Source organism: Gossypium raimondii, chromosome 8, assembly GCF_025698545.1.
Source record: "Gossypium raimondii isolate GPD5lz chromosome 8, ASM2569854v1, whole genome shotgun sequence".
NCBI lineage: Eukaryota > Viridiplantae > Streptophyta > Magnoliopsida > Malvales > Malvaceae > Gossypium > Gossypium raimondii.
The window spans coordinates 42,625,799-42,636,288 of record NC_068572.1 but is presented as its reverse complement, the minus strand read 5'-3'; the positions used below and the strand labels follow the sequence as shown (position 1 = coordinate 42,636,288).

General features: G+C 35.0%; 1 non-coding gene across 1 annotated transcript; it reads left to right on the top strand.

The window, feature by feature from the left end:
- The first annotated feature begins 10,062 nt into the window (after positions 1-10,062).
- Positions 10,063-10,169, top strand: LOC128032206 (small nucleolar RNA R71). The gene has a single exon (XR_008188334.1). It is a non-coding gene; the product is annotated as a small nucleolar RNA R71 (small nucleolar RNA).
- Positions 10,170-10,490: the final 321 nt, after the last annotated feature.

Here is a 10,490-nt window from a genome sequence, read left to right as displayed (position 1 = left end):
TGCTTTTCTTAGGCGTAGCGATTCTCGAGCGAAATATTTCTTCACTTGAAAACACCTTAACACTAAATCCTTAGGTATCGCCAACAAGCGGATTCTTTGTTAATATGCACCAAAATTCTATCTCACCAACCAACCAACAGAGTGGTTGATCATATTATCATAGCTTTTAAAAATAAAATTAACATGCATTACCTCACTCTTAATTGGATTCCAATTCTGGGGTGTGACATCGGTATCTTACCTATTAATTCAAGCAGTGGGAAATTAATATTAAGATATTTAAATAAGTTTAGAAAACTTACGAATTTTTCTTCATCCTTTTGTTGTTTATCCTCTAACCTCGATGAAAATGGTATGTGTTTTGACATTGGCTCCAAGTGTTGTGTGATTTCTAGTTCAATTACTTTTTCCATTTGTTTCTCAAGTTCAAGCTCATTAAGGGTTTCATTGATCATTTCAACCTTGTCATCCTCTTTTCATGGGTGGACTCAATCTTACTAGTGTCTTACCTGAATGGAGTGCAATGCCATTCATGTGTTCTTTTTCCACCTTCCGAGGGCTATTTTATGTATTGCTCAGATTGCCCGTACCCATTTTCCTTCACATTTCATTCAATGCACTTACAATATTGTGCATTTCTTCCTTTAGTTCGGCCACATCGACACAAGTTCGAGCACATTCGGACTTCACTTGTTGAATGTCAGATCTCATTAATTGCATTTCACCTTCGATCCAACCTTTGACTAAAACCAACGTGTTCATTACCGGTGGATCTTCCTTGAGATTGTTAAATATGTGAAGGTTAATATGGAGGATCTTGTCAGATCTAAATTGAGTTCTCATTACCTTAATTGCCTCCCCACCTTAGATTTGGGTGGGCCTTCCAACCGGGGTTGTAAGTGTTTGAATAGGGATTTCCACCCCCATTTCCCACATAATTAACTTCCTCCGGTTAGGTTTTAGAATACGATAATAGCTCCGAACGACGTCATTCATAGACGGCTCAACAGTGATCTTCAGGTGGTGTAGTTTTTCCAAAATTTGCTGATATTTATTGTCCTCTTTGACCGCTTTAGATGTCGTCGAGTTGGTATTATATGAGAAGTGCTCATTGGGCCACATATACTAGTTCATAACATTGTCCTTAATCAACTCACATACTCGCTTGTATGTGTTCTTCATGAAAGCCCTACCAGATGCACAATCTAATTCGACTCTTAAGCTACCATCCAATCCATTGTAAAATATTTGTAGTTGCAGCCACTCTTACATTCCAAGATGTGGGCACTTTCTTAATAGCGACTTTAAACATTCCCACGTGTCGTATAAGGTTTCACCTTCGAATGTCTTGAAGTTGGCAATGTTGTGCCTTAATTGGATGGTTAAACTAATGGGGAGAAATTTATGTAAACATTTCCTCGCTAATTCGTCCCATGTCATGATAGAACTAGGCTCTTGCAAATCCAACCATTCATACTTATTGTTGCGCAACGAAAACGGAAACAACCGAAGACGGATAGCATCATTGGTAACCCTATTATACTTGAAAGTATCATAGAGTTACACAAAGTTTTTTAAGTATTGTTTTAAGAATTGTTTTAAGCATTGACATAGATTTATGTTTATTATATAAAGTTTATTATTGAAATGGAATATTATACTTAAAGTTTATATTAACTTACTAAGCATTCATTGCTTACATAGTTATTTTCCTTTACTTTACAGATTATCAGAAGATCAATCAGGTTGAAAGCTAGTCGGAGATCCATCACACTATCCATCGGCTATATCGGTAGATTTTCATGATTTTGAGTCATCTTTATAATGGCATGTATAGGTGTCTTTGTTTTAAAAAATCAGCCATTATGTTTGGCTTGTAAATATGTTATTTTTAAATGATGAAAATAGTTGTTATGTTGACATGTATGTACGGTACTTTAATGGTTGTTAGTTTGGTATCTAAGTACTTAAATGATGGTAGTTGAAATGATGGATATAAAGGTATGCTATGAAATGTTGGTTTGGTATGGAATGAGATAGTGCATTGAGTTGTTAAATGGCTAGTTCTGGTAGCTTTGGTTGTGGTTGGCATATGAATAAGTTGCTAATGTATTGATTGAGTGTCTGAGAGATCATATTGGTGGTTATGAGTACGAAAATTATATGTGAATATTATGGTAAATGTAGTATATAAGTTGTTCAATTTGGTTGATTGATTTATGGCTAAATTTAGCAAATGTTTAGTCAAATTTGATTGTTGTGTTTGAGGTGCCTTATAGCATATCGGTTGTATGGAAAGATGTCATTTTGATTTATCTACACTATGCATGTTTTAGGTAAATTTTTGAATGTTTGAAATAGGTACAAATGGTTTGTATGTGGGAACATGTTTAGGGTGAATGAAATCGTTTGAAAATGACTTATTTCTCGTCCACACGGCCTAAGACACGGGCGTGTGTCTCAGTCGTGTGAGTCACATGGCCGTGTGACCCCTATAGTATGAATTTTTCTATCTTTTTCCATGAAGTTCTAAATATTTTTGATTTAGTCCCGAATCGTTTCTAAAGTGTTTCTAAGGCCTTGAGGGCTCGAAAAAGGGATGTTATGCATGTGTTTGAATGGAATATGATTTGTTTTGTAAATAATTGTAGTGGAATGTTTTAAGTTAAAAGTTTTTGTTAATGCTTTGTAACCCTATTCTGACGACGGATACGGGTTAGGGGTGTTACAGCCCCTAAACTATTTTTTTACTCACTCTTATTTGATCTTACTTTTTTGATCAATAATTCTATGGGGCAAACAGAGTATTACTAGCCTACTCAACAATTTCAAACATTGGAGTGTTTTATAGTGTCTTTTAAATTTTATTTTATTTATCCATTTACCCTAAACTTTGTCATGGTATTTATTATTCCACAATGTTGATTTACTGATCTTAGTTTCAAGACTTCTAAGTGTGTTAAAAGAAATCTACTATAAACTAATTATGATTATAATTAGGTCATTCTACTTTTAGGCATCAATTTTCACATGACTATCCTAAGCTAAACATAACTAATCAACTATCACAATTTTCATAGTTTGAAGAGTTATGATCCTCATAGAACATCATAGATAACAATATACTTCTCATGGTCTAACAATCATTTGGAATTTGTATGTCATGGAAAAATGAGTGACAAAATTATCTAATGTTCAAACAAAACATCTCATGCATGCAATATGTGCAACACATCCCCAAACCTAAGGGATTCATTATCCTCAATGCATGATCAGACACAAAATTTCACTTTTGTAAAAAAAATACATACGTAGAAAATGCAATGAAAACAATTATGAATTCATGAAAAACACATGTAAAAATAAAAAATATATATATGCAAATGAAGAGTAAAAGCAAAAGCTTGGAAGGGAATTGTGTTACTTTAGTTGGGTTAAGTGGATTTCTTGGAAGCGTGCTTGTAGCACTGCTTCCATTTGAGTAGATTAATTGGCACATCTTCTTCATTATCATCTTATTTTGTGATATCATCAATCAGTTGATTAATCTCATGATCTTGTTCTGATATGCATGTAGTGGTTTGAGGTGTAGTAATTGGTTCCTGTGGTGCAAAAATTTGATTCATATTATCTCCTTCCTTATCTGATTCAATGTTCACCGATTCTGTTTTCTCTTCCTCCCTCTTGGTTTCTTTGTTCTTCTTATTTACAATGGCTGGATGTGTGGTAGTATCCATCACACTGGCTTCAACTTCATCCTCATCTTCATCCTCTGGATCCAATAACAACTCTTTTGGAAAAGTAGGGAATGCAAGCATGGGCCTGGTAAAGTTTTTCTGAAGAGATTTCTTGATGGCATTATCCCTCATTCTGACATATCCCCAATATAAAGCCATTTCTTCTTGAGCCCTACTTAGATCAATAGTTGTCCTCAGTTTTTTCTTCTCCATCAAACAAAACTGTTGTTTCAACATCTTAAGAGCATCGAGCACTTACTGCTCGAAATCATTGTGAGATGTGGATAAAGTGGCATGGGTACTTGTAGGTGGAAAAGAGGTTGATGTAGAGCTAGGATGCTGTGGCACTTCTTCCCCTGTAAATCTCATGGTAATCTATTTGGTGATGGGTCCTTTGTTAGAGATTTTGTCCTCACTTTCTTGGATAGGGATATTGATCCGTTGACAAAGTGCAGTAATGAGAAATGTAAAATTTAGGGTGCCTACATTCTTTTGTGTGCAATGATGAACTTCTCTAAAAATAATTTTTCCAACATTTATCTTTCTTCCAGTCATAACAGAGTGCAGTAACAACATGCGTTCCTTTGAAATAGTAAAGTTATGACTTGAAGGGTTAAGGTGAGATTTAAGAAAATGGTACCATATCTTACAATGAGGCTTCAAAGAAACACGATCGATGGTGTAACAGTCATCTGAGAAACTATCCATTTGGTCCCTTCCACGCATAAATGCCCAAGAACTTGATTGAGTCTGTCTGCTGTTATTGTCTTGACAAATTGATAATGTTCATTAGGGCCTTCAGGTAAACCATATTGTGCGTTGATAGAGTATTCATCAAATAACACCAAAGCACCGCATACATAGATGAAAGTATTATCTAGAGAGGTTGAATGGGCATAAAATTCCTTTACAACTTTCGTGAGAACATTGTCAGGATAACGGCAAAAGAGTTGCCATCCATGTTTCTCTACCACAGAAGAAATTGCTTTAGTGTATCTCATAAAGGCTGCATCTTGAAAATGAAAGCCTTTTTTATACAAAAATGTCACTTTGATGTGTTCGTGTTGTACTTTTCTTTATCAGCTTTGCTAAAAAATGTTCTCGGAAGCATAGAGGGTGATGAATATGGTAGACATAGAGCCATTTGAGAAGAAATAGTAACTGTAAAAAGAAAAAGTTAAGACCTTTACAGTTATGGAGGAAAAACTAAAAATGGTTTAAAGAAGGAACTGAAAATAACTTTGAGAAAGAACATGAATCGACTAGGGTAAAAATGAGAGAGAATATAGCAGTGGTGTAGGGGATAAGATTAGCCTGAAATTATGGCCTGACACGGTAAAGTAAGAATTAGGCGAGAAAAGAAAAAAATATATAAAAATTAGCTAACAATTTGCAAGTATGCTAAGTGGGCTAACTATTACAAAGCCTGGGTCAAAATCTACCTACAAGAAAAGAAGGAAATAAAAATTAATTGAACGGATAAAAGAAAGAAATTAAAAGAAAATTAATTAAATAAAACCAGGAAAAATAAAACATTACGTGATTCGAATAGCAATATAGTGTTTATCATTAAGTATGGTAGGTCCTCAATAATGCTACAAACGTTAGCCATTAACTTTGAAATTAAAGCCAGTCTTGCTATCTTTGACTTCTACAACTCCATGAGGGTAAACATAGACTATCTCGAATGGGCCAAACCAACAAAACTTTAATTTATCGAGAAATAATTTTAGCCTAGAATTGAACAACAAAATTTATTGTTCAGGTTCAAATTGTCGTGGCAAAATCTTGTTATCATGCCACCACTTTATCTTTTCTTTGTACAGTTTGGCATTCTCATAAGCTTGAGCTCTGAATTCCTCCATCTCATTCAACTCCAGTAGTCGGTTATTGCCAGGATTAATCAAATCCATGTTCAGTTTCTTAATTTCCCAAAATGCCTTATGTTCAATTTCAACAAGCAAACGTCAAGGCTTCCCATAGATGAGCTTAAAAGGCGACATTCCCAATGGTGTCTTGAAGGTAGTGTGATATACCCACAAAGCTTCATCCAATCTAGATGACCAATTTTTAAGGGTGGGATTGACCACTTTCTCCAAAATCTGTTAAATTTCTCTATTTGAAACCTCAGCTTGTCCATTTGTCTAAGGATGATATGCCGTGACAATTTTATGTTTAACCCCACATCTATTGAAGATAGTAGCAACTAATTTGCAATCAAAATGATAACTTCATCAGTAATCAAAGCACGAGGAGTATCAAACTTGGTAAAAATATTCTTATGTAGGAACTTTAGTACCGATTTGGCATCATTCGTAGGGAGAGCTACAACTTCAACCCACTTGGAGTCATAATCTACAACCACAAGTATGTATCTATTTCCCCAATAGAGTGAAAATGGGCCTATAAAGTCGATTCTCCACACATCAAACAATTCAACTTCTAAAATATTTTACAATGGCATTTCATACCTCGTTGATAAGCTCCCAGTTCGTTGACAACGATGGCAAGCTTTGTAAAATTCATGTGCATCTTTAAACATGTTTGGCCAATAAAAGCCAGATTGGATAACTTTTGCAGCAAATCGCATTCCCCCGAAGTGTCCTCCATATGATGCTGAATAACAGTAGTGTAAAATACTTTGAAACTCGTCATCCGGAACACACCTCTGAATTATTTGATCTACACAATGTTTGAATAAAAATGGCTCATCCCAATAATATTGCTTGGCATCATGGAGAAATTTCTTTCATCTTTGACTGTTGAACTCAGGTGGAAGCAATCCACTTTTTAAGAAAATGACGATATTGGCATACCAAGGTAATACCGTGGCAACCAACAGTTTTTCATCTAGAAAATCCTCCTTAATGAGTTGAATATTGCCATCTTCATTTCCTACTTCAAGTCTCGACAAGTGATCAGCTACTTGATTCTCCGTGTCTTTCCTATCTCGATTTTTTAGATTAACTTTCTATAGCAACAATATCCACTGAATTAATCTTGGTTTGCCGTCTTTCTTGGTCATCAAATACTAATTTGTAGAATGATTTGTATAAACTGTAATTCTGGTGCCAACTAAATAGGATCTAAAATTTTCAAACGCAAAAACCACACCCAATAGTTCATTCATAGTAGTAGTGTAGTTCAATTGCGTATTTGTCAGCGTCCGACTTGCATAGTAGATGGCATGAAACACTTTATCCTTCCTACAGAAAAATCACTAACATCGCAAATAAGTTCAAAAGGTAATGTCCAATCCAGTGGTATGACAATCAGTGTTGTTACCCGTTACTTTTTTATTCCCCAAATGCTTGCACACAAGGCTCATCAAAATTGAAGCTCTATTATGTTCTAACAATATACATAGGGGTTTGGATATATTTGAAAAATTATTAATAAATCATCGATAAAATCTAACAATACACACAAGGGTTTGGATATATTTGAAAAATCCTTAATAAATCATCAATAAAATCCTACATGGCCAAGGAAACTTCGAATACCTTTAACTGTAGTGGGTGGTGGCAATTTCTCAATAACCTCAATCTTCGCTTTATCTACGACAATCCTTTGCTGTGAAATTTTATGCCCTAGAATAATGCTTTCACAGACCATGAAATGCCATTTTTCCCAATTCAGAACAAGGTTAGTCTCTTCACACCGATAAAGATCTAGCTCCAGGTTTTTTAAACAATCTTTAAAGGTATCTCCAAACACCGGAAACTCATCCATAAAAAATCCAAAAAATTTCCCCACCATGTCCTTAAATATTGTCATCATGCAATGTTGAAATGTTGTAGAGGCATTTCACAATCCAAACGACATTCGTCTGAAAGCGAAGATTCCATAAAGACACTTGAACGTAGTCTTTTCTTACTCAGTAGGAGCTATGATAATCTGGTTATACCCCGAATAACCATCCAAAAAGCAATAAGAGGCTTTTCCTGCTAATTTATCAAACATTTGATCAATGAATGACAAAGGAAAATGGTTCTTCTTGGTTACATTTTTGAGCTTCTGATAGCAAACTCTCCATCCCGTGACAGTACGAGTTGGAATAAATTTGTTTTATCAGTAACACCCTCTTTTTTGGGTACACATTAAATAGGGCTCACCCACAAACTATCAGAAATAGGATAGATTATTCCAACATCAAGCCATTTGATAATCTCCTTTTTAATGACTTCTTTCATAACGGGGTTCAGTCTTCTCTGCTGCTTAATAAAATTGCCATGGCAATCCTCCAGTAAAATCTTTTGCATGCAGATGGTCGAACTGATTCCCTTGATATTCACAATTGTCCATCCCAGCACTTTTTTAGATCTCTTTAAAACATCTAACAATTGAACCTCTTGATCAGATGTTAATTTTGTAGAGATAACTACTGGCAAAGTGTTGTTGTATCCCAAGTAGGGGTACTTCAAATGTCTTTAACTCTAAAGTAGAAAAGTCCTCTATAAAAGGTCGAGAATGTTTAAAAGAACACTCTGATAAATATAAATATTCAAAAATTCTCCTTACTTCATTTTCAAGTTGCTTGGTCTCCATCAGTTCACCAAGTTCTTCAATTAGTTCTTCTTCATCCAACTCAACTAAATCCGCTTCATTATCATAATTGTTGTAACAAAATTCTTCCAATTCTTCCTTCACTGTTGTGTCAATAATCTCAATGGCGTGACAATCTTCACTTGTATCTACACATTTCATGGCATCAAAAACATTAAAGGTTCTCTGTTGGTCATTAACTCTCATTGTTAATTCACCTTTCTATACATAAACTAATGTTCTACCAGTGGCTAGAAAAGGTCTTCCAAGAATAATTGGTACTTTTTTATCAGCTTCACATTCCAAAATAATAAAATCTGTTGGAAAAAGAAATTTATCAACTCTTACCAACACATCTTCAATTTTACCTTCTAGATGTGTATAAGAACGACCGACTATCTACAATGTGACAGTTGTAGGTCTCACCTTCCCAATTCTCAATTTCCTGAAAACAGGCATAGGTATTAATTTTATGCTTGCCCCTAAATCACATAATGTGTTTCCTACACAATGATTTCCAATTAAGCAAGGAATAGTAAAACTCCTTGGGTCCTTCAATTTTGGTGGCAATTTGTTCATCAACATTGTTGTGCACCCTTCAGCGAGAGCAACAATTTTAAATTCCCCTAGTCTGTGCTTCTTTAACAATATGTCATTCATGAACTTTACATAATTGAGAATTTGTTCCAATGCTTCCACCAATGGTATGTTGATATAAAGTTGCTTCAAGACATCCAAGAATTTTTTGAATTGAAAATCTTCAACTTCTAAAATAGATGAGGAGAAGATGGCGGTGGCCTTCCTTCAACTTGTTGAAGTTGTTTTGCCATGGCATTCTTATTGGCAACATGATCTAATTTGCTTCAATATTGTTTTTTGTTTACTCTTCTCAATTGTAGATTGCTCCACTACTGGTTCTGAATTCGTCTCATATGTGAAATCTAAACTATCTTCTTCAACAGTGGCATCATTAACAACTCCAGGTAGCTGACTACCACTTCTGAATGTAATGGCCTTGCAATGTTCCTTCCTTTGAGATCTTGAATTTTTAGTATCACTCGGCAATGCTCCTTGTTGTCTTAAGCTTAATGCACTGGCAAATTACTCGATTTGGTTTTTTAAAGCCCTTAAAGATACAGCTTGACTCTGTATTACAACGTCGTTCTTGACCATGTATTTCTTCAATAGAGCTTCCATAGATGAAGATAACGATGTTGAACTTTGCTAAACATTTTGCCATGGCATAGGTTGATTGTATCCAGATAGTGCACTTGTGACATTCTGTAGAACAGCATTACTAGAATTTCCCACTCATTAATTACTCCAACTGAAATTAGGATGTTATTTACATCTTGGATTGTATGTATTGGAATATGGGTTATTGTTTCGATTGAAATTTCCCATGTAACATACTGAAGCTGGGTTTAATGGGCATTCATTAAAAACATGATCTTCCCCACAATAAACACATGTTAATTCTGCTACTTTCATTTCCTGCACTATGGCTAGTCTCTTTAATATTTTAATCATATTAGTTAGGGATGATACCTGAGTAGTTAATGAAGTGATCGCATCAAGCTCTATAGCTCCAATAACTCTTCTATTAGTCCCCACTATTATAGTTGGATATTGATAATCATTGTTAGCTATCCTTTCTAGAATTTCATATGCCTTATTATACGATTTATCTAGCAAAGTCCCATTGGCAGATGCATCAACTACCATTCTTGTATGTGCATTCGATCTATTATAAAATATTTCTATTTGTGTCCAATGTTGGAAACTATGCATCGGCTATTTTCTAAGCAGCTCCTTGAATCGCTCCCAAGCTTCATACAATTTCTCATCTTCAGATTGCCGAAAAGATGTAATATCATTCCTAAATTTGGCATTCATGTTTGGAGGGTTGTATCTCAACAAAAACCTTTGACAAAGTTCATTCCAATATGCCATCGTTCCTGACGGTAAAGCATTCAACCATGATCTAGCACGATCTCGTAATGACTAAGGAAATGATTTGATTCTCAAGGCATCTTCAGGAACACCCTGTTGCCTGAATGAATCACAAACCTCTAAAAAGAGTCTTAAATGCAGCTACAGATCTTTATTAGGTAATCCACTAAATTGTCCTACTGTTTGTAGCATTTGAAACATCATTAGTTTTAACTCAAAATGCTGAGCTTGAATATGTAGCTTAACAATCCCTGG